The 27,386-nt window shown below is 43.0% G+C and overlaps 1 protein-coding gene across 2 annotated transcripts in view; it reads left to right on the plus strand.

Moving 5' to 3' along the window:
* The window catches only part of PEX7 (peroxisomal biogenesis factor 7), a 345,856-nt gene that overhangs the window by 225,139 nt on the left and 93,331 nt on the right, over nt 1-27,386 (plus strand). The gene's annotated exons all lie outside the window — the stretch shown is intronic.

A 27,386-nucleotide genomic window follows, 5' to 3' on the forward strand; every position in this document is an offset into this window, starting at 1 on the left:
CTATATACTAAACCCTAAATACCCTACACTATACGCTAAACACTATATACCCTGCATATCATACTAACCCCTATCAAACTGCAGTAAAGCACAGTAAATAAAAACACAATCCAGTAAAAAATTATGCTATACACTATATATATAGGTGGTCGGGAGAGGATCAAGGGATAAATGGGGAGGGGAGATCGGGTTAAAAACAATGTATAAATCAGTGTTTTTTCACTAAAATCGCTCAGCCTGTCACGGCTGCAGGCTGTGCGTCTCTCCCTGTCACAAAAGATCCACACAGGGAGAGGGAGGCGGAATGGCAACTATGTTGCCTTTCGGAGAGTGATCGCTGTGATTGGCTCACAGCGATCACACGGCAGGAAGCCAATCAGTGACGGCTCCTGCCGATACCTGGAAGCCTTAGCTGTCATAAGACAGCTAAGTGCGCCGGCTTCAGTGCAGATGATCGCGGCAGGGAGTGGCGCCGCCAGTGATAGATATCTACGCCCTGCCAACCAGGAGCCCATCAAAACAGGGCGTAGATCTCTTATCACCTTGGTCCTTATCTGGTTAATTAAACAATTCATGTATTACATGAGAAACATTCCACATCGCATTCATATGAACAGATGGTATTTGTGTTATATTCACTAGACATCATAATGGGATGCCATCCAGATGTATGGAAGTGTGGTGTGCATACAAGGGTGACTGTTGCAATTTGTGCTGGTGCACCCTAACTTTAGGAGTATTTACCTTTTTCTCTGCAACAAAAGGGTGTCAGAAGTACAATGATATGAAACTACCGTGACATATGATGCATTATGTATGTATACCATATGTCAATGGCTATGTGCGTTGTTTTACCATTTTAATATTGTCTTAATGTTTTTGACTATAAACTCTATTTTTAAAGGATACCTGAGTGAACACAGAGAATCCAGTGCAGGAGACTTGGGTGCACAGGGAGTAACTTCAGCGCCGTCAGAAGACGGAGCTGAAGTTACTTTTAAAACACAATAATTAGGCTTCCAGCAATTTCTGGAAGCCACATTATTTCATTCCCCCACCATCCATGGCGGCCTGGAGGGGGAATAGTATTTAACACGGTCAGGACTCGTGCAGCAGCAGGATCAGCCATATACCAGCTGTATCCTGCGCCCAAGTCTCCCGCGCCGATTCCTCTCGTGCGCTACCTGTGGTGACATGTGACATGATGAGATAGACATGTGTATGTACAGTGCCTAGCACACAAATAGCTATGCTGTGTTCCTTTTTTTTCTTTCCCTGCCTGAAAGAGTTAAACAGGTATGTGAGTGGCAGTTCCTGTCTGAAAATCTAAAACCTACCATAGTCCTATGTCGATGTATGTATTGTGTAGTGTATGTATTCTTGTCTAAGGCCAATTTAGGGGGTTGCCAATTAACTTATCTGTATGTTTTTGGGATGTGGGAGGAAACTGGAGTGCCCGAAGGAAACTCACGCAGACACAAGGAGAACATGCAAACTCCTTGCAGATGTTGACCTGCTGGGATTCAAACCAGGGATCCAGCGCTGCAAGACGAGATTGCTAACCACTACGCCACGTGCTGCCCATATAGAGTATTATTCATTAAAAATGATGCCAAAAACAGCATTTTGAGGTCTCTGATATGTTTTATGTCTTGTGTAAAGCGGATGTTAAATTTAACGCTCATCTGTGCTCATTTTTTACATTAAACATCATCTTCCCACATCTAAATTCACAGATTCACAGAATCAGATGAAAAGAACTCAGGGTGATAAAAAAAGACCTTTAAATGAGCTCTTTCTTACAGTACTGGAAATTCTTGTAATTGAATTAGCCCCATAATCTGCAATCACTGTTCTTGCAATATTGTTTTATGTATTTTCTTCAGCTGTTACCTCACTCACTCTCTCATGTTCTTTTCTGAATTCAGGATTCAGAACAAATGACACATTTTACATCATGCATAGCAGTGTCACACTGTTGCTGCATGTTCTCTGTCACGTTCTCTTACGTTTCTTCATCAGAGTAATTTTTATACTATAATAGTATTATAATGTCGCCTGTTATGATAATTTGGTTTGTGTCACTCTCCCATGTCATGTTTTATGTCACTGGCAGGCACGGGGCCTTTTATGTTGATTTTTGTACTTTATTCTGCATCACAATTACGTGCCATGTTTTGTTGCATTAATCACATGCACTACATAATACAGTAAACCAGAAGCTTTTGTGGCCTTTCTAGGGTGTTCTGTATGATTTTTATTCTTACTATTTTTTAGTGCTGATCAGATTTAGGCTCTAGTAGAACTGACAGAAGTATTGTTAAGTCAATATACAATGTTAAGGTGCCCAGTAAAAGTACAATTTTACCAAACAATCGACCTTCCGGTCCAAAAATTTTGTAGCGTGTAGATAGTACCAATCGGTACTCGCTCGGATCATTGATCTATTTTTCAGATCGAGTCTATCTGAATGGATTTATATCATTTGGAATCACATACACGGGGCTAGTTGATTGTTTACGATTGTTTCCTTCCAATTGCAATTATCGGATCAGAAGGTTCATAGTTCACTAAAATTGCACCGTTAATGGTCCTCTTCACAAATGTAAGTTTTGATTGATCGCAAAGTTGCCTGTGATTGAGAGTATTTGATAGTAGTAATAAGAAAAAAAAGACTTAAACTTAGCTTTTTAGTAATAACCCTACCTCTACCCTTTCGTAACTAAACAGTCTATGGTAATGTCATATTGTACAAAACTGACACCATTTTATTTGCATTTAATTCTAGGGAAAAAATACATTATGTGCTACTTTTTTGTTTAGCATGGTAAGATGTCTAGCATTGTAAGATGTTAAGTGTTGAAACATTTTTACATTAAAAAAATAGTATTTTTAATAGCAATGTACTGTACATAAGACTTTAGGAACATCTTATTAACAGGGTTTTGAAAGTACAACAATGGATAACTGTAAAATAATGTGATTCATACAGTCTTCAAGAATAAGACTAACAAAACAAAACTGGAACTTCTTTCAGAACATAGAAAGATGCATTAAAAGTAAAGAAATATACACTGGTCCGCCTTTAGTGCTGCACTCTATTTTGTGTCTCTCTTAGGTGGAGTAGAAGGGAAATAAAGAGCAAATGTACAAAAAAGAAAAACACTACCTTAATTTCAAGGTGATTAACCATGCAACCTCTTCTAAGCGACAGACCAAGTAGAATTCAGACCATCAATAACCCCACTAATGAACAGAGTCTGATTAATCGTTGGCTAATTCACAAAGCTGGTATACAGTGCATTCGGGCTCCCAAAGACTTTGGAAGCCTCCTGCGGTGGGAGATTTGAACAGGGGAGCCATCGCTGGAACCAGGGGACCAGGAGAGGAAACGGGAGGAGCTATAGAACCCAGAGCCTTCCCCCTCCTTAGGTAAATATCTGTTGTTATTTTTTTATTCCAGAAATGCGTCAGGATCATTTTAAAGTCTAATAGATTAAAGAGGACCTCCATACTAAATTCAGAAATTCGGCAGCCTGCAAGTAAAACAAAGTTGTATTTACCCGAGAAGCATTTTCCCGCGATGCTTGTCCCGAAGTCCCTGCATCACCCGACTTCCGGCTCCTGGCCCGCCTTCTCTCACTCCCCGGAGAAAAACGCTAAGCTATTTACTGTGGTAAATAGCTTGGCGTTTTTCTCTGTGAAGAAGGGGAGGTGGGGCCAGGCGCCGGAAGTCGGGTATACCTTTCTTGTTCTTGCAGGCTGCCAGATTTTTGTATTTAGTATGGAGGTCCTCTTTAAGAGGCAAAGTACTGATATATTTTTTGTGTTAAAATATGTTTTAAAAATGTTACCATGTGACCTGATGTATCTCAGCTGAATGAGATTGCAGCCGGCTTTATGGGTGTGGGCAAGTGTGTTCTTTTGATGATCGCCTGAATTTTTTGAACACCCGAATACCCAAGCAGCTTGGGATGACCCAGAACCACTAGGAATGTATAGGGGACTAAAAGAGACCGAAAAAGCCCTCCTACTAAAAAGGAACACAGCGTAATATGGCTTCTTTAAAGCTTTAAGTGAGCCAGGCTTACACCTTGAAGTCAGAAAGGAAGACCTGGCTTCAGGGGTATAAAGAGATAATTTGCATATTCAGAATTATTGCAACTACCTTCTGTTTAAAGAAGGCAAATTACACCGAGCACTGATTTTTTTGGGGGAAAAAGGAAAGCTCAGGAACATCTGACATAGTAGAGAACAAACTAGAAAACTAAAAAGACTCGGCATCACATAATACTAAACATGCACATCAACACAGTGGCCTTTGAGGGGACGTGGCCATCTTGTGGCCATTGAGGGGACGTGCAGTGTAAGCATCATAGTGGTCGTGACTTCTGTTGCAGATCATCATACTGTACAAGTTAGTTAACAGGGCACAGATTATACCTTACATCCATGAAAGGATTTGACTTGTGAAGTGAACTGTGAAAATATTTGTTTTGGATACTAAAAATTCAATGATTTTTCAAGTGTACATTGTCTTTGAGCTGTATAGGTGTAGCATTGAGTTAAACTTAGTAAGGGTCTTTTGGCACGGACGTTTTTACAGCCGCACCACTCGTTGCTTAAAGAGGAACTATAGCTAAAATCTTAAAATTTAAAACACATAGTAATAAGAAGTACATTTCTCCCAGAGTAAAATGAGCCATAAATTACTTTTCTCCTATGTTGCTGTGACATGCAGTAGGTATTATAAATCTGACATTACCGACAGGTTTTGGGCTAGTCGATCTCTTCATGGGGGATTCTCAGCATGGCCTTTATTCTTTATAAAGATATTCCCTGAAAATGATTATTACAAAGATGCCGGCCAGCCTCCCTGTTCAATGCACACTATCTTGGCAGTTGGGTGGAGCAACTGCCATTCACTAACTGCTTTTAAAAATAAAGAAAACCCTGAGAATCCCCCTATGAGAAGATGGGCTAGTCCTAAATCTGTCAGTAATGTCAGATTTCTACTACCTACTGTAAGTGACAGCAACATAGGAGAAAAGTAATTTATGGCTCATTTTACTCTGGAAAAAATGTACTTCTTATTTGTATGTGTTTTCAATTTTAGGATTTTCCTGACAGGTACTCTTTAAGCACTGTTCATTCAAGTGAATGAACAGCTGTTTCATTTCCTGTCATCTTGTTTTTCCCTGGATGCTAGATGAAGTGTCCATGATCGGGTAAACGTGGTGTCTCTGTGCCCCCTGTAAGGGCAAAATGCAACACAAAAATCAACGGGAAGCATCAGCGGAAGTTGCCAGATGCTTTTCTGCCCACTTTCAGAAAAGCATTTGAAGTGAGACGTGGGCTGCAGCTTCAGCTGTTTTTCTGAACCAGCCCTAAGATTCCCCTAAGCTTGATAACACTAAAGAAGTTAAAGGGGAACTTCAGCCTAAACAAACATACTGTCATTAAGTTACATTAGTTATGTTAATTAGAAAAGATAGGTAATATAATTTTTTACCCACTCTGTTTTAAAAGAACAGGCAAATGTTTGTGATTCATGGTGGCTGCCATCTTTATCATGAGGGAAGCCATCTTTTTGGTTGAAAGGAGGTGACAAGGAGCAGGAGACACAGTTCCAACTGTCCTGTGTCCTGATAACCCCTCCCAGCTGCACACGCTAGGCTTCAAATGTCAAATTCAAAATATAAAAAAAAACGAGAGCAACAACATCAGAAATCCCATCATGCTTTGCACAGCATCAGGGGAAAAAAGCCCGGGCAGTTTTCTTCTGTGCAGCTAAAAATGAGGCTTGTGTAAGAGAAACAAAGTTCTGATGCTGTGAATCTGTTAAAGAAACACGAAGCCTTTTCAGTGCTGCTGAGTCAATTTTTAGTCCGGAGGTTCACTTTAAACCAGCAAACCCTAGACTGGATTCTTTAACATATGACATCTATTAGATGGCTACAGTTGATGACTGTGACGCACACGGTTTCCGAGAAAACCGCGCGTGCGCCATTCAAGTCACAAACGCACTTGCAAGTTTCATTGCAAGCAACCAGAGTGACATATTTTGGTTTAAATCCACTTTTTTATCTGCCATTTGGCTCTCTGGTAGCTTCTAATTACAGCTCTTCTCACCTATGTGTGAAAGCGGTTCCCAAGCATGCCTGGAAAGGTTATAGCTCAACCATCAGAGATTAGGTGGACAGAAGCTAATAAAAATCCTCCTTCTCCAGACTGGTAGGAACCAATCACAGCAGGGGGTTCTCTCAGGATTACCTCAGCTGAAGGATCAAAGAGAATCCATATCCCAGCTGACCCTCATATGGCCCTGAGATACCCAATATTCATATGTTCTCCATATTTCCTTCATAATTCATGGCATAGCAAATCTCTATGCCCATTAAATCTGCACAGGTTTTGGGATTCCGCAGGACGCTGGTTCTGAGATGTTTACGGACCAATCGGACTCCCAGATCTAGCGTAAGACTGTTTTAAAATAACCCTCTAATACCCCAGGGGTCTGATCCCCCAAGTTTGGTATCAACGTTCTTGATAAATTCTGACAAACCTAAAAATGTTACTAGATTTAACATAACCTGTATGGTTTGCAGATTGGCACACCTATCATGATTCAGGTATATTCCTGTGTCCATGAGAGGGACGGGCATATCTCCTGTTGTTCCAAAGAGGTGTGTGATCCACGCCCCCTAACCCCTCCTTGCTGGAGTGGGGACTATAACTACAGATAGCCCAGAAAGCTCTGGGTCCTTTACCTTTAATCTGACGTCGAATTAACATCAAATCGACCAGCCGGCAGGACACGGGCCAAAACCACCATCTTGGACTTTACGCCAAAGACTTGCGATTGCCGCATGGACTACCAATATCGGTTTTTGAACTGTACATTAAGACATTCTGTTTCTTTTCATCTCTACTCTCTTTCTATCAAACCAAACTGTTCTAAAGTAAGCTGTGTGTATGTAGTTTTCGAATAAAACTAACGATTTTTATCGTTCAGTCTTGTGCCTGTTCTGGTCATCTGATTGCTGCTATAACGAATCTGCCCTCTGAAGAGTCCGTCATACTACCGTATTGTTTTATTATTTGCTTATAAATTGTTGATTTGCTAGCTAGGTTGTAAATAACCGTTTCTTCCTTTTAGGATTAACTAGTACCAGGTTTCCTGTGCGAAATCAATAACTTTAGTTTCTCAATTGAAAATACAATTCGAGATTGCATCATATATGGACTCAGTAACCTTTCTTTAAACGTCACATTGCTCACAATCTTTAAGCCTTCGGAAGTGACTATTCCCGAACGGTGACTGGAGCATGTCGAACGTGATTGGGCTGGCTACCGTATTATGCTAGCGGGAGTCTCTTTCCTCCCTACTGAACTGGAAGAGTGGTGGCAGTGTATTTACCCGATTTCCAGCGCGAAATCGATATTTTTAGTTTACCGATTGTAAATGTATGGGCACCTCCAACCAATCTTAACGGTTTACTACGCACACAGTGAATTTGCCTCCAGCAGTCTCTGGTGCATGAGACCTGCATGACAACAGTGGCCTAGTAATACGGGATTGGTGAATGTTTGTCCCATTACATATTGTTGGCAGCTGCGCGATCAATCTTCATTGTCAGTCTGTTCACCGTACTTCCTGCGTATGCTAACGGGAGCAGATTAGACGGGATTGGCACGCTCTGTCGCATTAACCTTTCTTTCCTCTGACGATCCAGCAACCGGTCTTCGTTGTCCATCTGCACCCGTACTTCCTGCGTACGCTAACGGGAGCAGATCGCGACGGGATCGCGGGGCTGGATTGTCACAATGACCAACAGTGGAAAAAGCATTACTATAATGATTTAAAAAAGCGTAATTTTCTTCTCAATCTGACTCAAGAATTGCATAGTATGATGCATGTGAATCTTTGAACTGGAAAGCAATTGAAGCTTTTGATTCAATCTTGTGTACATTTCATCATGCACTACACTAGCATTTTCTTTGTTTCTTGTTAAATGTGATGGCTATTAATATTTTGCTTTGAAAAAAAAAGATGACAGTGCTCTTTCCTAGTGTTCCAGGACGTCAGTATCATTATGATTATGGACTGACTCACAAAGCAAATGTTCTCTCATATGTTCTCTGTTTGCTTAACCTGTGCTGAGTCTTGTATTTTTGCTGAAGTGATTCTGAGACTCCACACACATGTAATTAGTTTCCCAATTGAAATCTAAGCTAGGCTTTGCAATTGTGAAGAGAATGAAGTGGTAACTTACACTGTATACTTTAGTCATTTCAAGTATCAGTAATGTAACTGATGAACCATTAAGTGGGAAAAACACAGATGAACCTCTAACAACAACACACCTGGCCAGTTCACTGAGTAATATCTGTTACAGGGTCAGTTAGAGCATTTATTTTGGGAAGTAGAGTATTCATATTCCAGGTTTATAATTAATTCTTATCAATAGGCTGTAAATCATTAGACTGTGATGTTTTTAGAGTTGCTTAGAAACCGTTCTTTGCATATGGTTCCATTATAAAAAGAATAATGCGGAAATACATTTCTTTTCTGAAAGAGTTTTTCTGAGCCACACATCTGTGTACCACTCTGATAGTCTGCACACTGATACTTACTTATAATAGGAAGAAAAAACAGCGCTGGGCATTTAATCTGATGCTTAAGGTTTATTTACCACAGGTACAAACAGACATTGCAGGCATAGGGAGAAAGAGAAAGTCTTAACAGCCGTTTCATGAGCCTATAGCTCGCTTCCTCAGAGACCAACCATAGCGCAGAACATGTCCTGTTCTCTGAGGTTGGTCTCTGAGGAAGCGAGCTATAGGCTCGTGAAACGGCTGTTAGACTTTCTTTTTCTCCCTATGCCTGCAATGTCTTTGTACCTGTGGTAAATAAACCTTAAGCATCAGCTTGAGTGCCCAGTGCTGTTTTTTCTTCCTATTACCAGTATTTATGTCTATGCTGTGAGCACCAAGACAGCTTCAGGAATCCAGGTACTGTGCAGCAGCCTCTTGGGTGCCGGCCTTTCTTGGAATTTTTTCTTTTTGCTACTATGATACTTACTTATGCATTATTGTTAATCTTGGTAAAACACAAAACAAATTATTAAGTTTTACAATTGGACACCAGGTGGAATACCAGATATTGGACATTGTTTTAAGTGGTCTGAAACTCTGACATAACAATCAATAAAAATGTGTTTTCCTACTTTTTATTATTCATACAGTTATCATATTTGCTTTTGTGCACATGTAATATTGTCTGTCTACAAATTACAAGTTTCCAAAGTGTAGTTTATCTTGCCCGGAAAGCTGCCATTGCATTTTATTCCAGCTGCTTTTAATTATATATTAAAATCTTCTAGTGAGCTGTTTTGAACTGTGTGTATGCCTGAAGCAGAGAGAGCTTCTCAGAGAGTGTTTTGAGTTGTTTACATACAAATGTGACAACATTGGGATGTAAACAAATATACTGTTATCTCCAGTCTGGATGGGGATTTCAAGCTGAACAGCCTTTACATAGCAGGACAAAGTGCTGTGTTTAACTGTTTCAGTGATGTTCTGCTAAGAAAGAAATCTGGGATAGTAGCTTTAAAGAGACACTGAAGCGAAAAAAAATATATGATATAATGAATTGGTTGTGTACTATGAATAATTACTAGAAGATTAGCAGCAAAGAAAATATTCTCATATTTTTATTTTCAGGTATATAGTGTTTTTTCTAACATTGCATCACTCTATAATATGTGCAGATTTCACAACACTCAGCATTCAAAATGAGTCTTTCAGAGCAGTCTGTGAAGTAATGAACTCTCCTCTAGCAGAGGAAAAGTAAACAGTTCAATTACAGTTGAGATAATAAAAGTCAGATAACAGCCCTCTCCACGACCAAGTTAGTCGGAGAGCTTAATAGCTTTTTTGCATAGAGATAACAACTGGAGTTTCTCAACCTTTCCTGTACTGGAAACAATTAGGGCTGGTTCAGACGGACGCTTGCGGAGCGTTTACCGCAAGCGTTCGGACCGTCGCGGTAAACGCTCCCATTCAAGTGAATGAGAGCGTTTACACCAAGCTTTTGCGCGCTTTTACCCGAACGCGGCGTTCGGGTCCCGATTTTCGCGAGCGTTCGGGCTGCCCCTGGAAGCAACATGTAGCTTCCAGGGAGCGGCCAACCGCGACGGCTAATGTTCCCCTACGGGGAAAAAAAACCGCAACAGCATCACGACGCGACCGAAGGCTACTGAAAGCCTGACCGCTCAGCTGCCGCAACGCCCCCAGACGCGACGCTACGCAGACGTCCGTCTGAACCAGCCCTTAGACTGATGTATCTGATCTTTAATGTTTTTTTTCTAAGCTGTACTACACATACAAATCATAATATCATCATTTTTTTTTCGCTTCAGTGTCTCTTTAAAGTTGTAAGGAATCTTTTAGAGCAAAGTAGAAATGCTGACTTTCAGACCACTGTAATGCTCCTAAATAATTAGTTAGGGAGCTCCTTTTTATTTTGACGTTGCGAAGTAATCCCAGTAGGTGATTAGACATTTTCTGTTTCAAAATTTTTATTAAAGGTTTTCAAAGAAATAAGTGTACAACACCAGTAAGGGATCAATGTTCACCCAGAACTGGACCACATGACAATGAGAACATAAAGAGAAATGCATAACATTTACACATGGCTAATGTTGTCATGAGGACCCGTTTCAACATCAAAGTGGGTACGCCTAAGGCGTAGCCTGTGATCAGCTGGCTGGGGAGCTCGACCCAGAATGGCCGAGATCCCTACAGAGTGCGAAACCGGTAATCCCCTACCCATTGCCCACCCTACCTCTTCCCACCCCCTCCTCCCACCGCCCACGGGTCCCACCCCCACCCCCCCCGGCTCCCTCCCACACCCCTTCCCATCCCTTCCACCCCAATGGAGTGGTGAGGGGGGGAACAACATAAAAGGAAAGGAAAGAAGAAAAGAAGGAAAGAAAGGAAACAGGAGATCAAGAAGAGAAAAAGGATAGAGTGGACCTAGACGGGAGGTCAGATACCCCCACCTCTGGAGTTAGAGAGTCATCATTCACCTAGATGGCATTAACCTCTCCCTATTATGACCAAATAGTCCTGCCATGGTTGCCATACCTTCTCTACCTTAGTTAGCTTGTCCAGGAGGATGCCTGCTAGCTTTTCCTGGGTCATAAAATTAGTTAGTCTGTTTTTAACTTCCTCAAAGGGAACTAGTTGCTGCTTCCAGGCTCTGGCAATTGTTTGTTTGGCGGCGACAAAGATGAAGTGTACCAAGGCCCTTTGGTGTTTAGTGAGGGAATCTATGCGGAAGTGTAGTAAAGCTGACCAAGGGTCTTTCTGTAAGGAGATATGGAAGACTGCTTGTATCAGTTTGTATACCTTGGTCCAAAAGCGGGTTATCATGGGACATCTCCAAAAGGTATGTAGTAAGTCACCCTTGACCGTACAACCTCGGAAACAGCTGCCAGAGCCCCCTAAATGAGCCAGTCTAGCTGGCACCCAATACCATCTCATTAGGACTTTTAGGGAAGATTCAATAAGGTTGGTATTAATTGATATATGATTAATGGTGTCCCAGGACATCCTCCAATCCTCTATAGGTTTGGTGCCTCGTAGATCTTGTTCCCATTTTTTGGCGTATGTGTGGACAAAGCCATCTGGGGGGCTATTTAAAGCAGAGTAGAGGGTGCTGATTAGGCTTCGGCCTCCTGGATTTTGTATGCACGCTCTTTCAAAGCAAGAGAGATTAATATCCTGGTTTTGATGATTTACTAGCAGGGAGTCAATCCAGTGCTTCAGCTGGAGGTATCGAAAGTACTCAGAGCTCGGGGCCTGGTATCGTTCTTGGAGGTCCGACCAGGGGATAGTCTTGGAGTTTTTAATCAGGTCCCGAACCAGGAGCACCCCCCTAGAAACCCACCAGCGGAATGCAGCCGGGCTTTCGTAAGCCGGGGCAAAAAGTGGATTTTCCAAGATGGGTAGTAGTGGGAGAGTAGGGGAAAGAAGGCCTTGGGAATACTTGAAGGAATCCCATACCGAGAGCAAGTGTTTAAAGATTTTACCCAGAGTGGGGGGTCTGGACTTAGGGGGGAGCCATATAGGGCATTGGACTGACTGTGGGGCTGCAGCTACAATTTCAAATAGGGACCAAAGTGGCATTTTTGGGCCTTTATAAAGGCTCACTAAAGGAGTGATTTGGGCCGCTTGATAGTATTTAATAATGTTTGGGAAACCTAGACCCCCTTGATTCTTATGTATGAAAAGAGTGGGTTTAGCAATTCTGGGCCTAGAAGCTCCCCAAATGAAATTCATCACTTTAGCTTGCAGAAGCCTTAGAAAGTGCGGGGGGACCCTAACTGGGAGAAGTCTAAATAAGTAAAGAATCTTGGGCAGGATGGTCATTTTTATGGAGTGGATTCTCCCAAGCCAGGACAACTGTAAGGGGGACCATCGGGCTATTAAAGTGGTGATTTGCTTAGAAAGATGGTAGTAATTAGCTTGAAATAGGGAATCATATTTTGAAGTGAGGCGTATCCCTAAGTATTCTAAATGTGCTGTGGCTATCTTGAAAGGGTAATCCTTTATTAAAGAGGACCAGGAGATACTATCCATTGATATGTTCATGAGAACTGATTTATGAGGGTTGATGGTCAGTCCAGATACCTGTGAAAAGTTTTGAAATATTGTCATTAAGTGTGGGAGTGAAGATTGGGGGTCTGTGACGAATAACAACATGTCGTCAGCAAAGAGATTGATCTTGTGTTGAATACCCGCCAGTTCCAAACCTTTTACCTCCGCTGCATCCCTGATTACCTGTGCCAGTGATTAGACATTTTGGGTAAGACAACACATTATATGAGTGGTGGATTCTTCAGTTTTACTGGCACTGCTTTATTGACTTAATGCAGTGTGCTGTGACCCTTGAAACACGTTGTCTTACCTTAGTATTGTGTTAAATAAATTATACCAAAAAAGCTTTTTCTTTTTTTTTTTTACAATCAGATTTTATTATGGAGGAAAATTGCATATGTACAGAAAAGTTTCCCATGCAAGGGTAGGTACAATTATTCATACTGATTGCAAATAAAATCATAAACATTAAAGCATTAAACTATCGAACAACACTGGGTATTACCATTATACTGTAGGGAATAAACTATGATGACGTGTTACTTAACCAAGGTATCTAGACTTAAGAATGCTGATACTCTACATGAGCCTGTCCACCCCCGTGCCAGTAAGGGGAGACCAAAAAGAAAGGAAAAGAAGGAGCAAGAAATAGAGAAGTGAAGGAGGAGAAAAAGAAAGAGGCAACAGTAGTTGAAATTCGTCCCAATCCAATTCAAGGGGGCAGTTGTGTGTCTATCAGGGATTTGTTAAACCGAGTAACCAAACCCAGACTGCCCTAGTCATGATGTATTCTCAGGTCGTCTCCTGAGGCCCCGTTCACACTGCACGCATTTCCAGCCGCATTTGGAACCACGTGCAGGTGGCCGACACGCACGACATCAGGCAGTGCATACAGTGCACTGTCTGATGTTCACACTGCATGCGTTCCGGACCTGTGCGGTCCGGGAACGCATGCTGCACGCATTTTTTGCCAAAACGCGTGGCTGTCCCATTCACTTTTCAGTGATGGGATCAGCCACGCAACGCACACAAACGCGGATGGCGTGCGTTCGCATGCGTTGCGTTCCGCACGCATGGCCATCCACGTTTGTGATGTGAACGGGGCCTGAGGCATTAAAACTTATTCCTATTTAACACGATAAAGTAACTGCTCATGGAATTATCCAATCAGAATTTACCTTTATTCAGTATCAAAAATCTGCATAAAAAGATCCACTATTGCCTAAAAACACTTAAAACTACCTGTGGAGCACTCCTCACACATGACCCAGCACACATTACCCATACCTCACCCACACTGGTACCGGTACCACACTACTCCGGATTTTTCTTCAGAGTGGGAGGGAAGAAGAATAATGCGAACTATCCCTAGGACATGAATTGATGGTAAGCTGCCAGATAGAGAGAGTCCCAGCACAGCAATCTTCCACTGACACCGAGGGCATACATAAGCACTACAGCGTATAGCCAGCCAGTAGATCTCACCGGTCAGACGACAGTACGGTAGGCGCTCTGCTCTCCCGGTTTCCAGTGCTTTGCATAGCGCTGTCTTCCACCACCTAGCTCTACCACACTTCGATCAACAGCGGGGAGCGGCGGTTCAGCAAGCCTTGGGTCCTCTCTACACTTGTGAGCGTGAAGTGAGACGCTCTGACACAGGACGGGATGTGACCCCGCCCATCGACGCGTTGCGCCCGCCCACCGCGAGCTTTGTCAGGATGAGTGACAGGTGGGCAGGGATCTCTTTTATGCAGCCCCGGCTTTGCATACACAGGCTTCTTTGGTCCCTCCCTTGTTGCCATGTCAACATGACTCCTCTCACAACAGATCACGGGACTGACTTCTTTCAGCTCATGTAACATTTCTGCTACTCCCAGCATGGAACTTCAAAACATCAGAACTACAAGCGACCACGCTTTCATATCAGCTGATCCGCCTCCTCTGTTCCTTCCACCTTTGTCTCATGCCGTTCTGTTACTCATAGTTTAACACCTCATCTTAATACTTTATCACCTTACAGTATGCAGTATTTTTTCTTCATAGATTCCGTTTACATATCAGATTTCCTCCCACCTTCTTTCTCCTCTTCGTCTCACATCCCCCCACTCTCATTCTCAGCTTTCTTGGTATCTTCTTATTTTTATTTTTGCTAATTATAATTTAGAGTATAGTCCAACTCTTGATTCAGACCATTTGGGGTTAAAGAGTCCAGCAGGTATATCCACCTGCATTCTTGTTGCAATAACACTCTTTCCCTATCTCCTCCCCTCCTACTCTTATTCAGTCTATATATACCTTTGAACGTTAATCCTTTTGTAGACCCGTCGTGGTTCACACAAAAATGTTCTGCTAGTGCACTGCGGTATTCCCCATTTGGTTTTACCCCACAGTTTATATTACTTAAATGTTCGCCAATGCGAGTTTTTCGTTTTCTCGTGGTCATCCCCACATACACTAGTGGGCAGGGACATTGAATAACATAAACTGTCCATTCTGAGTTACAGTTTATAAAACTGTGGATCTCCCCTTCTTTTCCTCGTTGGGGAGCCCTAAAGGTTTTAAATGCATCCACATAGCAACACACAGAACAGTCGCCACACTTATGCATTCCATTCGGGACTCTGGACTGCAACCATGTCAACTTAGGTACCAAGTCTAAATGTACTAAGTGATCTCTCAAGGTAGGTGCTTATCGTGCCACCATGCTTGGAGAATTTCCAACTATTGGCCCAATCTGAGAGTCGACTGTCAATACCGACCAGTGTCGCGGAAACACCTCATAAATTGTGTGCCAATTGGAATTAAATGGGGAAATATATCTGGTTTGAGCACCTTCACTTCTCCCACATTCCTGTTTCCTGTTGTTTTTACCTCTTCCCTGCAACAAGTCGCTGCGGGTAGTCCGCATTGCCCTCTCAGCACTAGAACACAATGCTTCGTGTCGGTATCCCCCTCGCGAAATCTAACGTACATTGCCTTGGCCTCAACGCAAAAATCCACCTCCCTGGAACAGTTCCTGCGAATTCGCAGGAACTGTCCCGTCGGGATCCCTTCCTTAAGATGTCGTGGATGATGGCTGGTGGCGTGGAGGAGAGTGTTCCCAGCCGTGGGCTTGCGAAATGTGGTACTCCGCAGTCCTTCATCGCTCTTCGTAATACGCAAGTCAAGAAACGATATCTCACTTTTACTATGCGTATACGTGAGGCGAATGTTTCTCTGATTTAAATTGAGCTGGTTCATAAACTCCTCCAGTTCAGCTTCACTCCCCCTCCACACCACCAGCACATCATCAAAAAAAACGAAGCCACAGCAGGACGAATTTCTCGAAATCGCATCTTGGGTATACATCACACCGTTCCCATTTGCCTCATTGGAGACAGGCATAGGCAGGTGCGCACGCCGCGCCTATCGATGTGCCACGCACCTGCCTATAATGGGTATCACAGAATTAAAACTAATTCCTCCATATCTGCTGTCATCCCTTCTTTTCTAAGGCAAACTTTGATAGATGGGGCCTCGGGTTTCTTCTAATGCAAGGAAATTAGCGCTCTTGCAGCATTAATCAAATTAATGACAATAGAATTTTTTATGATTTCACAGACTCAGATGTATGATACAGCAGTAGGGTAGAGGGAGAGAACATCACCTTCACAGAGGAAATGTTTTATTGGACTGTGTATCTGTGACCATGTGACCAATATGTTTGAATCACCTGACATGTCCAAAACATGTGCACAATGGATCCATCAGTCCACCCACATCTCCAACATGTTTCAGGTACTGATGGTAACATTTTGTGTAATAGTAGAGGAGTTCTGTACCACCTGGTTAAAATTCTGTACCCTAATTCCTGGGTGTTGACATTCAGGGACCCTTTGTGGTTTAGGGTGAATATCTTTTGCTACTGCTCAGCATCCATTGACATAGATAGATCCATTTCCCGGTCCTCTTGAAACTTATTACTACTCAACCAAGATACATTAAAGCGGAATGAAACCCAGCATTTCTTCTTTACTCTAAAAAGTTATTTACAGCATATTATATACAACCAGCATTTTTTTTTACTAGAACAGCATTCAAAGGGTTACTGACGATGCGCCACAGCATATAGGCGCGAAACGGCTGTTGACCTTTCTCTCTCTGCCTGTACCTCTCTCCATGCTGGTGATGTATATGGATTTTTAATCATCTTGGAATAAAAGCTATTTTTTACCTGATGTGCGCAACCGCTTATCCTTGCATCAAGTAACAGCATTCAAAGGGTGACACACAGGACTTGAATGTTCAGTGCAGAGAGATCTGGATGCATCCGAAAGTGGAGATAATGTTACTTTGTGTTCACTTAATTGTATCAAGTGAAGAATGTAACACATTCTCTGACTGTGCAGCAGCTCCTGGACACAGACAGAAACTCAAAGCATTCTGCCTTCAGTACATAATGAATAAAACCAGTTATTAATAAAATGCAAAGACAGCTCTCAAAGCAAAAAACGGTACTTTTGGGAACTTGAAATTTCGAAATGAATAATAATACTTATGCACAAATGCAAATATGATAACCGTATGGCATATAAAAAGTAGGAAAACATATTATGTCAGGGTTTTATACCGCTTTAAGTAGGATCTGGGAAATCCTGGAGACTACGTGCCTGTGTGGCCCTTGCTCAAAACAAGGTTTTCAAATTCTGTCCTAGGCTCAGACCAATTAAATATACCTTTCAAGGAATTCAAGAAATGCCGTACCTGCAGTAGCAGCTATAAATGAAGGTGTGATGCATGTGCGGTGTATGTGTGGGAAACCGACCGGACCCATGTGTCACTTTTTATATATATTAAATTCTTCTATTTTTATATACTAATAAAATTATGATATTTTAATTTTGAAGTTCTCTGTAATTGGCCATTTGTAATTGAACAAATACCATTTGCTTTTTGTAAATTAAGGTTGCTTTTTATCAGCACATAATAACAAATGTGATCTTTCTGTCACCTATTTTACTTTTCACAAATAGGAATCTGCTATCAGAATAATTTTCAACCTTGTGCAGCTCAAACAGTACATCCCTGTGAATGAACACTGAGACTCCCATAGTTTGTGTCGTAGAAGACATAGAATGGAATGATAACAGGAAGCTACAGTCAAAACAACGGGGGATGTGATTGGTTCTCAGATGGGTCTCCTGTAAAAATGTATAATGCATTTTCTTTTTTCATAAGAAATCAAAGATTAAGGGATTTTTCACACTTTTCCAGTGTATTCATTCCATTCACGTTTAAAGAGACCATTTTCCAGGTCATCAATCTAGAGGATGATCTAGTACCATCTGAGCAGTCTGTTGTCATGGACTGGTAGAGGATGAATTGCACCTTAGTACAAATACACAGCAATCAGAAATGCCTTCCCAAGGAGATAGAAAGAGCAAGTGATAAAGAGAAAATAAAAGGGAAAAGAAGGAGTTAGAAGTTCTCAAAATAAAACTATCCTTCCAGGTGGGGACCTGGAAGGCGTCCAAACAAAAAGATAGTAGATAAACCACTCACTGTACCCCGCCTTATTTCTGGCAACAATATCAACTAAACCTTGACATATTATATACAGTATGAGCACCCTTACAAATAAACAAACATGGAATGCCTGGAGCTGAGGGCCGCATGACCTCACACATAACACTGATCAAAAGATGAGCTAATGTATACAAAGCTTGACCAGCGCTGCATATATATATACGTGTGTCACCACCACCAACACCTTGTGGAAAGCGACTCACCAACTCGGTTGGACCACGAATTACAATGGTCATATGCGCATGTGGGGCATTCAGAGGCTCCCGTCGCCTATGCGAATTATTCCACCCTTGCCGCAGTCACCACTGATAAAACTGGTTCCATACGATTCCACTTTATAACATTTCCTCAAAATAAAAGTATAATGCTCATAGCTCAACACTGCATATACTTTAAAAGGTTTTATTTCAAATTTGCACTTACAGGTTCCAGGATGTAAACAGCGCACAGAGTTTTTCCCCAAGGGCTCTCCCCCGTTTGGCCTCCCGGTCTGGCCAAAAGGTCTCATCAATCCTGCATGTGTGTGGGGAATCCCTCTCGCTGTCCTCCGTTCGCCTGTGTGCTCTCAGGAACACCGACCGTAGCTCCGCCCAAGCGATTTCGTCATCACCAGACTCATCAGGGGCTCGGAGCTGCGGTGGTGTTAGCTAGCTAATGTCTCCCATGCTGCTCTGTGATAGGTCGGGTGGGGAGCCTTCTCCCCGCCCATTAAAAAACGTTATTGTCCACTTTGCACTCCAGCGTGGCCAGCATAAACAGGTGTCGGCGGCCATCGCTGCTGCAGTGAGCTATACTGCACATAGAAATAAAAAAACAATTAGAGGGAGAAAGATCCCTAAAAAGGTTTATAATAAACCTATCAAATAAAAAATTAAAATGAGGAGTGATTTAAAAGAGTTTTTTGACCCAGGAACTTCTTAAAATGTAGGGATTGTAATTTCCGGAGTGGAAAAAAGATGAGCTAAGGCCGACCAGACTATTATATAACTCTAATAATAATAATAATAATTCATATATTTGCATAGCCCTTTTCTCCTATCAGACTCAAAGCGCTTTTGAGGCAGCCACTAGAGCGCTCTAAGTAGGCAGTAGCAGTGTTAGCGTGTTTTGCCCAAGAACTCCTACTGATTAGGTGCTGGCTTACAGAACAGGGAGAGCCCTTAGCCATTACACTATCCAGCCACTTGTATGTAATCACCTTATGTGGCAGACATCATCCCTTTGCCCTTACATTATAGCTGCTTCAATAACAGTTGACTCTTATGCCCGGTCCCAGGCCACCGCAGGGCCAGATGCACCCACACGTTAGGATGTAACACTGGTTGCATAGATGCATCTCACCCACATGTGGCCAAAGTTGGACTTTATTTTATCGACTTAAGGTCTGGAACTCCTTCGCTGCTTATGGGAATGTGGTGTTACATGGCAGAGACCCCTCTATCCTGCCCCAGACCAACAGAAATTAACTGTATGGCTACATGCGCGACTCTCACTATGAAAAACATGTTGCACCACCGCATGAGACTCAGTATAACCCAGGTGCAGAAACAGGAAAGACAACCTCACACATCCTACCACAGTCTTAAAGAGACTCTGTAACAAAAATTACAATGTTTTTTCTACCATCCTACAAGTTCCTAAACCTGTTGTGCTCTGGCTTACTGCAGCACTTTCTACTTTCACTGTCTCTGTAATAAATCAATGTATCTTTCCCCTGTCAGACTTGTCACCCTGTGTCTGGAAGGCTGCCAACTCTTCTGTGCTGGTCTGTTTATGCACACCCCTCCAGGCCCCTCTCTGCACACTCTAGTGTGTGTGTTATTTACATAAGCCAGCAGGTCTCTTCTATCTTATCAGTGATAGAAGAGAGCTGGATACAAATCCTACTCTGCTGTGAAAGGAGCTGGGCTGACACATACTGAGGAATTAGACAGGAAGAAAGGATCAGCCTCACAGCCTGTCACTAGTATTCAGTGCAGGAGAGCTGAAGGGGACAGAAGGTAAAAACACACAAGTGATCTCTTGAGATACAAAAGGAAGGGTGTATACAGCCTGCTTGTCTATGGATGTATTTTCTATGTGTGGACATGCTGTACATCAACCTACTTCCTGTTTTGGTGGCCATTTTGTTTGTTTACAAACAAACTTTTTAAAACTGTTTTTGACTACTTTTAATGCGGCGGGGAGTGGCGAAATTGTGACAGAGGGAATAGGAATAGGAGATGTCCCCTAACACACTGGCATGTTTACTTTTGTGCGATTTTAACAATACAGATTCTCTTTAACCCTCTGTATTTTATGACACTATACAGTTTAGGACATAGTAATTAATCAATACACCCAGTTCAAGATAGAGGAAACATCATAGAAGCATGAGAGGAGCTAGAGTCCATCTATCCCTCTCTTCCTACCTAACAATTTTAAGCAATACCAACCCTACTGTCAGCAGTATAATATTAGGAGGGAGGGCACCCACAACTTTATAAAACAGAGAAACCTAGCAATGTAGAAAATCTTAATAAAAAACGAAATACTCATATTCACGAAAACAGATCATGGTCCCCATATGCCTTGTTATAGGTCTTGAAAGGTTGTAGGACATTGATCAGTGCAAAGATTATTTCCATTAAACTATGTTGCATGTGCCACAAAAATCATTATGGGAGACAGCAATTAAATCTTTGGGTATACCTTTTACCAATAAGTATAGTCATAACCCAGACCAATGCAAAGTAGTTAAGTCCTGGATTCAGTCCATTTCCTGCAAGTCGGGCTGACCAGATTTAAGGCAAGGCCTCCAGGCTATGTATAAAGTAAAGTACCTGGAAAAAGCGAACTGTTAAGTAGATGCATTACCTCATCCATTGTGCGTTATCTGCAGTCTGCAAACTAGGTCGCTTGTATGGGGAAACAGAAGTACCTAACAGGAAAAAGAAAGCGATGCATAATGGGTGATCAATCATGAGAGATTATCAATGGAACAATTCTAGGCACAAATATCTTTCCCACTGGGGCTCCCCATTGGCCCACATTGGCCAATGAAAATGGTACAGAAAGTGGACCAATGGGTAGACCCGGCGTGAGCTTCGAAGACGCTTTGCCAGGGCTCAGATTAATACAGCAACTAGACTTGCAGCGAGGTGCGGTGGGTTTTCGCGGATGCAGGTAAATTGATTGGGGGTGCCTGCCTCAGCTGAGGGGAGCTTTGGGAAAGGGCGAACGGACCAACGAGGGAGCTCTGGGGGTCTCCGACCCCCAAATGCAGCGGCGAAGACATGCGTTGGTATGTTTAGACCTGCTTTTTGCAGGTCTAAGCTAACGCTCATGTCTGATGGGTAATTAGATAGGGTGTAAAGAACTCTATATTGGAGGAAAAAAGCCTGGCACTAGATGCTAACCAAAGAGATACTGGCTTCACCGGATTGTGTACTTCATATCCAATTGTGCACTCAGGAGCAGTCATGCATATGTTAAGGAATGGAAAAGGAGAGGCACTAATTGTTGCAAAAAGAAGTTACCTTTAATCCACGGTGGTAAGATACATCAGGGTGTACAGTGGGGGTGAGGGAGGCCTGACAGCTGTTTTGCTTTAAACAAAGCTTCCTCAGAGGCCAATAGAAGGAACCCTTCCTTCTATTGGCCTCTGAGGAAGCTTTGTTTAAAGCGATACAGCTGTCAGGCCTCCCTCAACCCCACTGTACACCCTGATGTATCTTACCACCGTGGATTAAAGATACCTTCTTTTTGCAACAATTAGTGCCTCTCCTTTTCCATTCCTTAAAGGGGAACTGAAGTAAGAGGTATATGGAGGCTGCCATATTTATTTCCTTTTAACCTCCTTGCTGGTTTTCCCGAGCTCAGCTCGAGGTAACCTGCTCAGGAAGATTTCTCAGGTCCCGCTGGGCCGATTTGCATAATTTTTTTTTGTTACATGCAGCTAGCACTTTGCTAGCTGCTAGTAACATTCGATCGCCGTGCTCGTCGTCCGATCTGCCACTATCCGCCGCGCTGCGCCGCACCCCCCCCTCCAGACCCCTTGCGCAGCCTGGCCAATCAGTGCCAGGCAGCGCTGAGGGGTGGATCGGGGTTCCCTCTGACGTTCCGACGTCCATGACGTCGGTGACGTCATCCCGCCCGTCGCCATGGTGACCGGGGAAGCCCAGCAGGAAATCCCATTCTGAACGGGATTTCCTGCTTACTCCGATCGCCGGAAGCGATCAGAGTGGCTGCAGAGCTGCCGCTGCTCAGCGGCTATCATGTAGTGAAACCCTGGGCTCGCTACATGATTTAAAAAAATAAATATAAAAAAAAAGTGCTGCGCTGCCCCCTTGCCGGCGGGAATTGGACCGGCAAGGGGGTTAATCAATACCTGGCAGCCCTGCTGGTTTATTTATCTGCAGTAGTATCTGAATAACACCAGAAACAAGCATGCAGCTAATCTTGTCCTATCTGTCAAGATTGTCAGAAACACCTGATCTGCTGCATGCTTGTTCAGGGGCTATGGCTAATAGTATTAGAGGCAGAGGATCAGCAGAAATAAACATGGCAGCCTCCATATACCTCTCTCTTCAGTTCCCCTTTAACGGGTGTAAAGAACTCACTGGTAATTTCTTCACCTCCGGGGAGCGGGTGATAAATGTATTCACTTTAGGCAATGCTCCCATCACCTAATTTAAGAACTCAACACTGGTTATTGCTGGTGAGTTTGGCAGTAAGATATGGCCCCTAGAGTTCTAGCATAGATCTGAATAATCAGGTAGTAAGAGCTGACCAATAAATATACATAGCAGCAGAACAGATTGATTGCATAAAATAAGTAAGGGATGAGAAATGAAATAGAATGTCTGAAAGTCTGTTGGAGTCCAGTAAGCGAAAACGTTTTTGTAGTGAATAATCCAAAATGATGATCTATGGCCGATGTCCTGCCGGTATGGTATTTTAGCAAAAGATGATACACAAGAACAGTGGACTTGAGTGGGTTGCTGTGTTATAACCCACTTTGTAGTTGGGAGCGGCTATGACATGCAGAAGTTCAGCCTTGTGTAATTGGAACAGGGGCAGCCCCCTCTCCAGGGAGAAAGATTTGGGCAGAATTCCTGCTTTGTCAGTCTCTCAGTGCTGTAGTTCATATTAAAAAATGGATTGCATGTTTATATTCAGTACAGCGCTATGAATCCGCAGATGACTAGGAAACAATAAAGTATGACTGAGAACCTTTCTATCTCCTAATGGGAACCTCTGATTTGTGCAGGATTTTCCCAGAACGTGTGTCAGAATAACCTTAATACTTTCTGAAATGATTGCTCGTTTAGTATATTCTCTCATGAAATATGAAGAAGATATGAAAACTAAAGATTTTAAATTAACAGTGCTGTCTGCAGGGAAATACAGGTGTTAAGGTGGCCATACATCAGGCGACTGGGCGGACGATCGACTATCCAATTTGATTATTATCGCATTCGATGAAAATCGGTGTTGTCAAGTGCATGTCCGACCGGCAAAGCGACCACTATTGGGACGTAAATTGGTCGCACTGTCGATCGCGCATGCTGCAAGATGTCGGGTTAAAGTTGGTTGGGTGTGCGACGGTACGGCGGCCAATTTCAGAATGAGTGACGAAACCACAAATCCCCCGCCGCTGACGTCAGATGCTATGCGCCGCTAGCATGTATGTGGCTGTTAGAACCCGGAGAGATGGAGGGGCGCCACGCGGAGGCGGCTACAGGACAGGTAATGTATAATTGCACACACACGCACATTCATACATTGGGGGGCAGCAGCAGGCTCAAACAATTCCCTGAAGATTTCATGCTGAAATTTGAATCGGCCTGTAGTATATGGGCAGCTTCGACAAAGAGATAAATTTATCTCTAATCAGATTCCATCAGAGATAAATTAGTCTCTTTGTCGAATCTGACCATATTCATCAGGTGTATGGCTACCTTTAAGGTAGCCATACACTGGTCGATTTGCCATTAGATCAACCAACTGACAGATCCCTATCTGATTGAATCTGATCAGAGAGGGATCGTATGGCTGCCTTTACTGCAAACAGATTGTGAATCGATTTCAGCCTGAAGCCGATCACAATCTGTTGAGCTGCTCCTGCCCCCCCCCCCCCCCCCCCCGGTATATATTACCTGAAGCTGGCTCCGGGTCCTCTTCTCCGCGCTGCACCGCATTCCAGCATCCCCTCTATTTGAACTTCCTGGTCACTGGAGTGACACAGGAAGTTAATGTACGCTGGGATGGAGCAGGAACAGAGCGGTGCAGCGCGGAGAAGATGCCCGGGAGCCAGCGTCAGGTAATGTATCGGATCGGCCGCCACTAGCGACGCGCTCCCTACCCGCGGGCGATCGACGGTAATTTCCCGCACAGCGCGATCGGCGGGTGCGTTTAGCGCAAACGATTGGCAGCAGATTCGATTCCAGTGATTGAATCTGCTATCGAACGCCAGCAAATCGGGCCAGTGTATGGCCAGCTTTAATCTTGCAAATCTACTGTGAAGGCTTGTTAGTCCACAGGGGGTAATTACCAGCCACAGGAAGGTCCGTTTGTTTGTTAGGTTTTGCCTTTTGATGCACTGATGGGATTATTTGATTAGAACTGAGCTACTAATTAAGTCTGTCCTGTGAGTCATAGCTAGAAAGGTTTAATTACTTCTGTGTTGGGGCAGGTTAACTTTTTGAATGACTGAGGTGGCTTAGTGATTCGGTAATAAGATGCATTTGTGATTTCTTCGGTAATCAGTATTGCCGAGATCCGAGGCATCACAAGAGTTCTCTGTCCCAGTTCCTGATCACCATGTCTGGAAGGCCATGATATTTGCAAAAATCTTGTACTCCTGCTGCATTACTCAAGTTGAGCATTTTGCTCCCCTGCATAACAGTGCGGGTGCCAGTGCTTTAGGCTGATTTCCATTGAGTGTATGGTGTGTTTGCATTTTGTGCTGGGAGAAAAAAAAAATATTCTGAAAATATTTTAAACTGGGAATCGTAAAAATTGCATAGTGGTGTGATTGTATACTATCTTCCTGTGCTTCTATACTAAATATAGGAGCTCAATCATACGAAAAATGCAGCAGGGCAGCAATGACAATCAAGAAAAAGTTGTGTTGCAAACGGAGCACACTAAGGGCCCATTTCCACTATCGCAAATTCGTATGCGTTTGCCGCATGCAAATTTGCATAGCCAATACAAGTGGATGGGACTGTTTCCACTTGTCAGGATTTCTGAGCGTTTTCGTCTGTGTCAAAAATTCGCATGGCAGAGCCATCAGAATTTGCATACCGCTATGCGGGTGTATGCAAATTTTCATGGAATCAATTGAAAAGCACACAGGCACTGCCATGGTTAAAGAGACACTGAAGCGAGACTAAATCTCGCTTCAGGTCTTATATATAGCAGGGGCACACGTGCCCCTGCTAAAACGCCGCTATCCCGCGGCTTAACGGGGGTCCCTTCACCCCCAACCCACCCCCCGCAAAAGTTGGTCGTAAAATGGTCGTAGGGAAAACTCTTCCTGGAGGCAGGGCTAACGGCTGCAGCCCTGCCTCCCAGCGCGTCTATCAGACGCGCATCGCCGCCTCTCCCCCGCCCCTCTCAGTGAAGGAAGACTGAGAGGGGCGGGGGAGGGGCGGAGATACGCGTCTGACAGACGCGCATGGGGCAGGGCTGCGGCGGTTAGCCCTGCCCCAACCAGGAAGCGCTCCCCCGCTGCACGGAGGGGGTTTGGGGGGACAGGGACCCCCGTTAAGCCGCGCTATAGCGGCGTTTTAGCAGGGGCACGCATGCCCCTGCTAGCTATGAGGTCTGAAGCGAGATCTATTCTCGCTTCAGACTCTCTTTAAATTCGCATACAGCGTCATTCATGCGAATTCGCATGAAAATTCGCATACAACCACATACGAAATTCGCATCCGCATGCAAATTTTTCCCGCGGCGATTCGCACCACACAAGTGGAAATGGGCCCTAATGGAAATATTTGCTGGGTTTTCATCAGTTTTTTGGTACCCATCTCTTAATTGAATATAACTGAGAAGCACCATTTATGATAGAAACAGGAACCAGATGTTTTTGCTAATAATTGTCCTTAGCTGCTTACCGTTTTGTTAGAAAGCTTTAAAACTAACACCCAATAAATAATGCAAGGGAATGATTTTGCTCATGTGAGAAGACAGCACACACACTTTTTTTTCTTTCTATAAAGCTGCAGCTTAGACAGCACTCCAGCATCAAAAGAAAATGCCCTGCTTCAAAATCAATTGAGCAGATTTGCTATAACCATTTCACCTTATAAAAGGGGGCCTATAACTACCTAACTTTCAAGTTTCATATATTGGTCATGTGACATATCTTCTCTCTTTATCAGTTTCAGTTCTTTCTCTGTGTGATTGGGGCTTTAGTTCCCTGTGACATCACATCCCTTGTTCAAGTGTTATGCTGGGAATTCACCATTAGATTTTGTGTTAGATGGTTCGATAGATAATTTCCAACATGTTCTATCTTATTTTCGATCGTTTTTCTGATAAATTTCTCATAGAAGTGAATGGAAATTGATAAGAAAAGATAAGAAAATCGATCCAAAATAAGATCGAACAATTAATCTACTGAGAAATCTCATTGTGTATTCCCAGCATTACCTTCATGCTATGCATTTGAATCCACGCAACAAAGGGAATTCAGCCTCGTGTAAAAGAGGCCTAAATCTGTCTGGTTCTTCTTTGTTTAAACCTCTTTTACTTGAGTAAATATAGATATGGAAGCTTGTCAAAGCTGGCACTTTATCAAGGCAACAAACAAAGATGATACTTAGCACAGGATTACCACAAGACATGGACATTTCACTGACCATGTCTGGTTGAGGCTCAAGTCAGTTGAACTGTGGTCTGAGAGCACAGACCTACTTCATTGAGGAGCCATAATGAAGAAATAAAACACTTGTAGCATGTATGGTAGAGTTATTGCTGCTTCAGATGGTTTACTGTAACAGTGTGATAATGAAATGGAATCTATTTATGATTATTATTTTCATTTATAGAGCACCAACTTATTCCGTAGCACTGTACAAGGTGCTAAACATACAACAATGGGGAATATAGATACATGAGCAGTACAACATACTGTACAATCAGGACAAACAGTGGCACAAGTC

Source organism: Hyperolius riggenbachi, chromosome 4 (assembly GCF_040937935.1).
Source record: "Hyperolius riggenbachi isolate aHypRig1 chromosome 4, aHypRig1.pri, whole genome shotgun sequence".
Lineage (NCBI taxonomy): Eukaryota > Metazoa > Chordata > Amphibia > Anura > Hyperoliidae > Hyperolius > Hyperolius riggenbachi.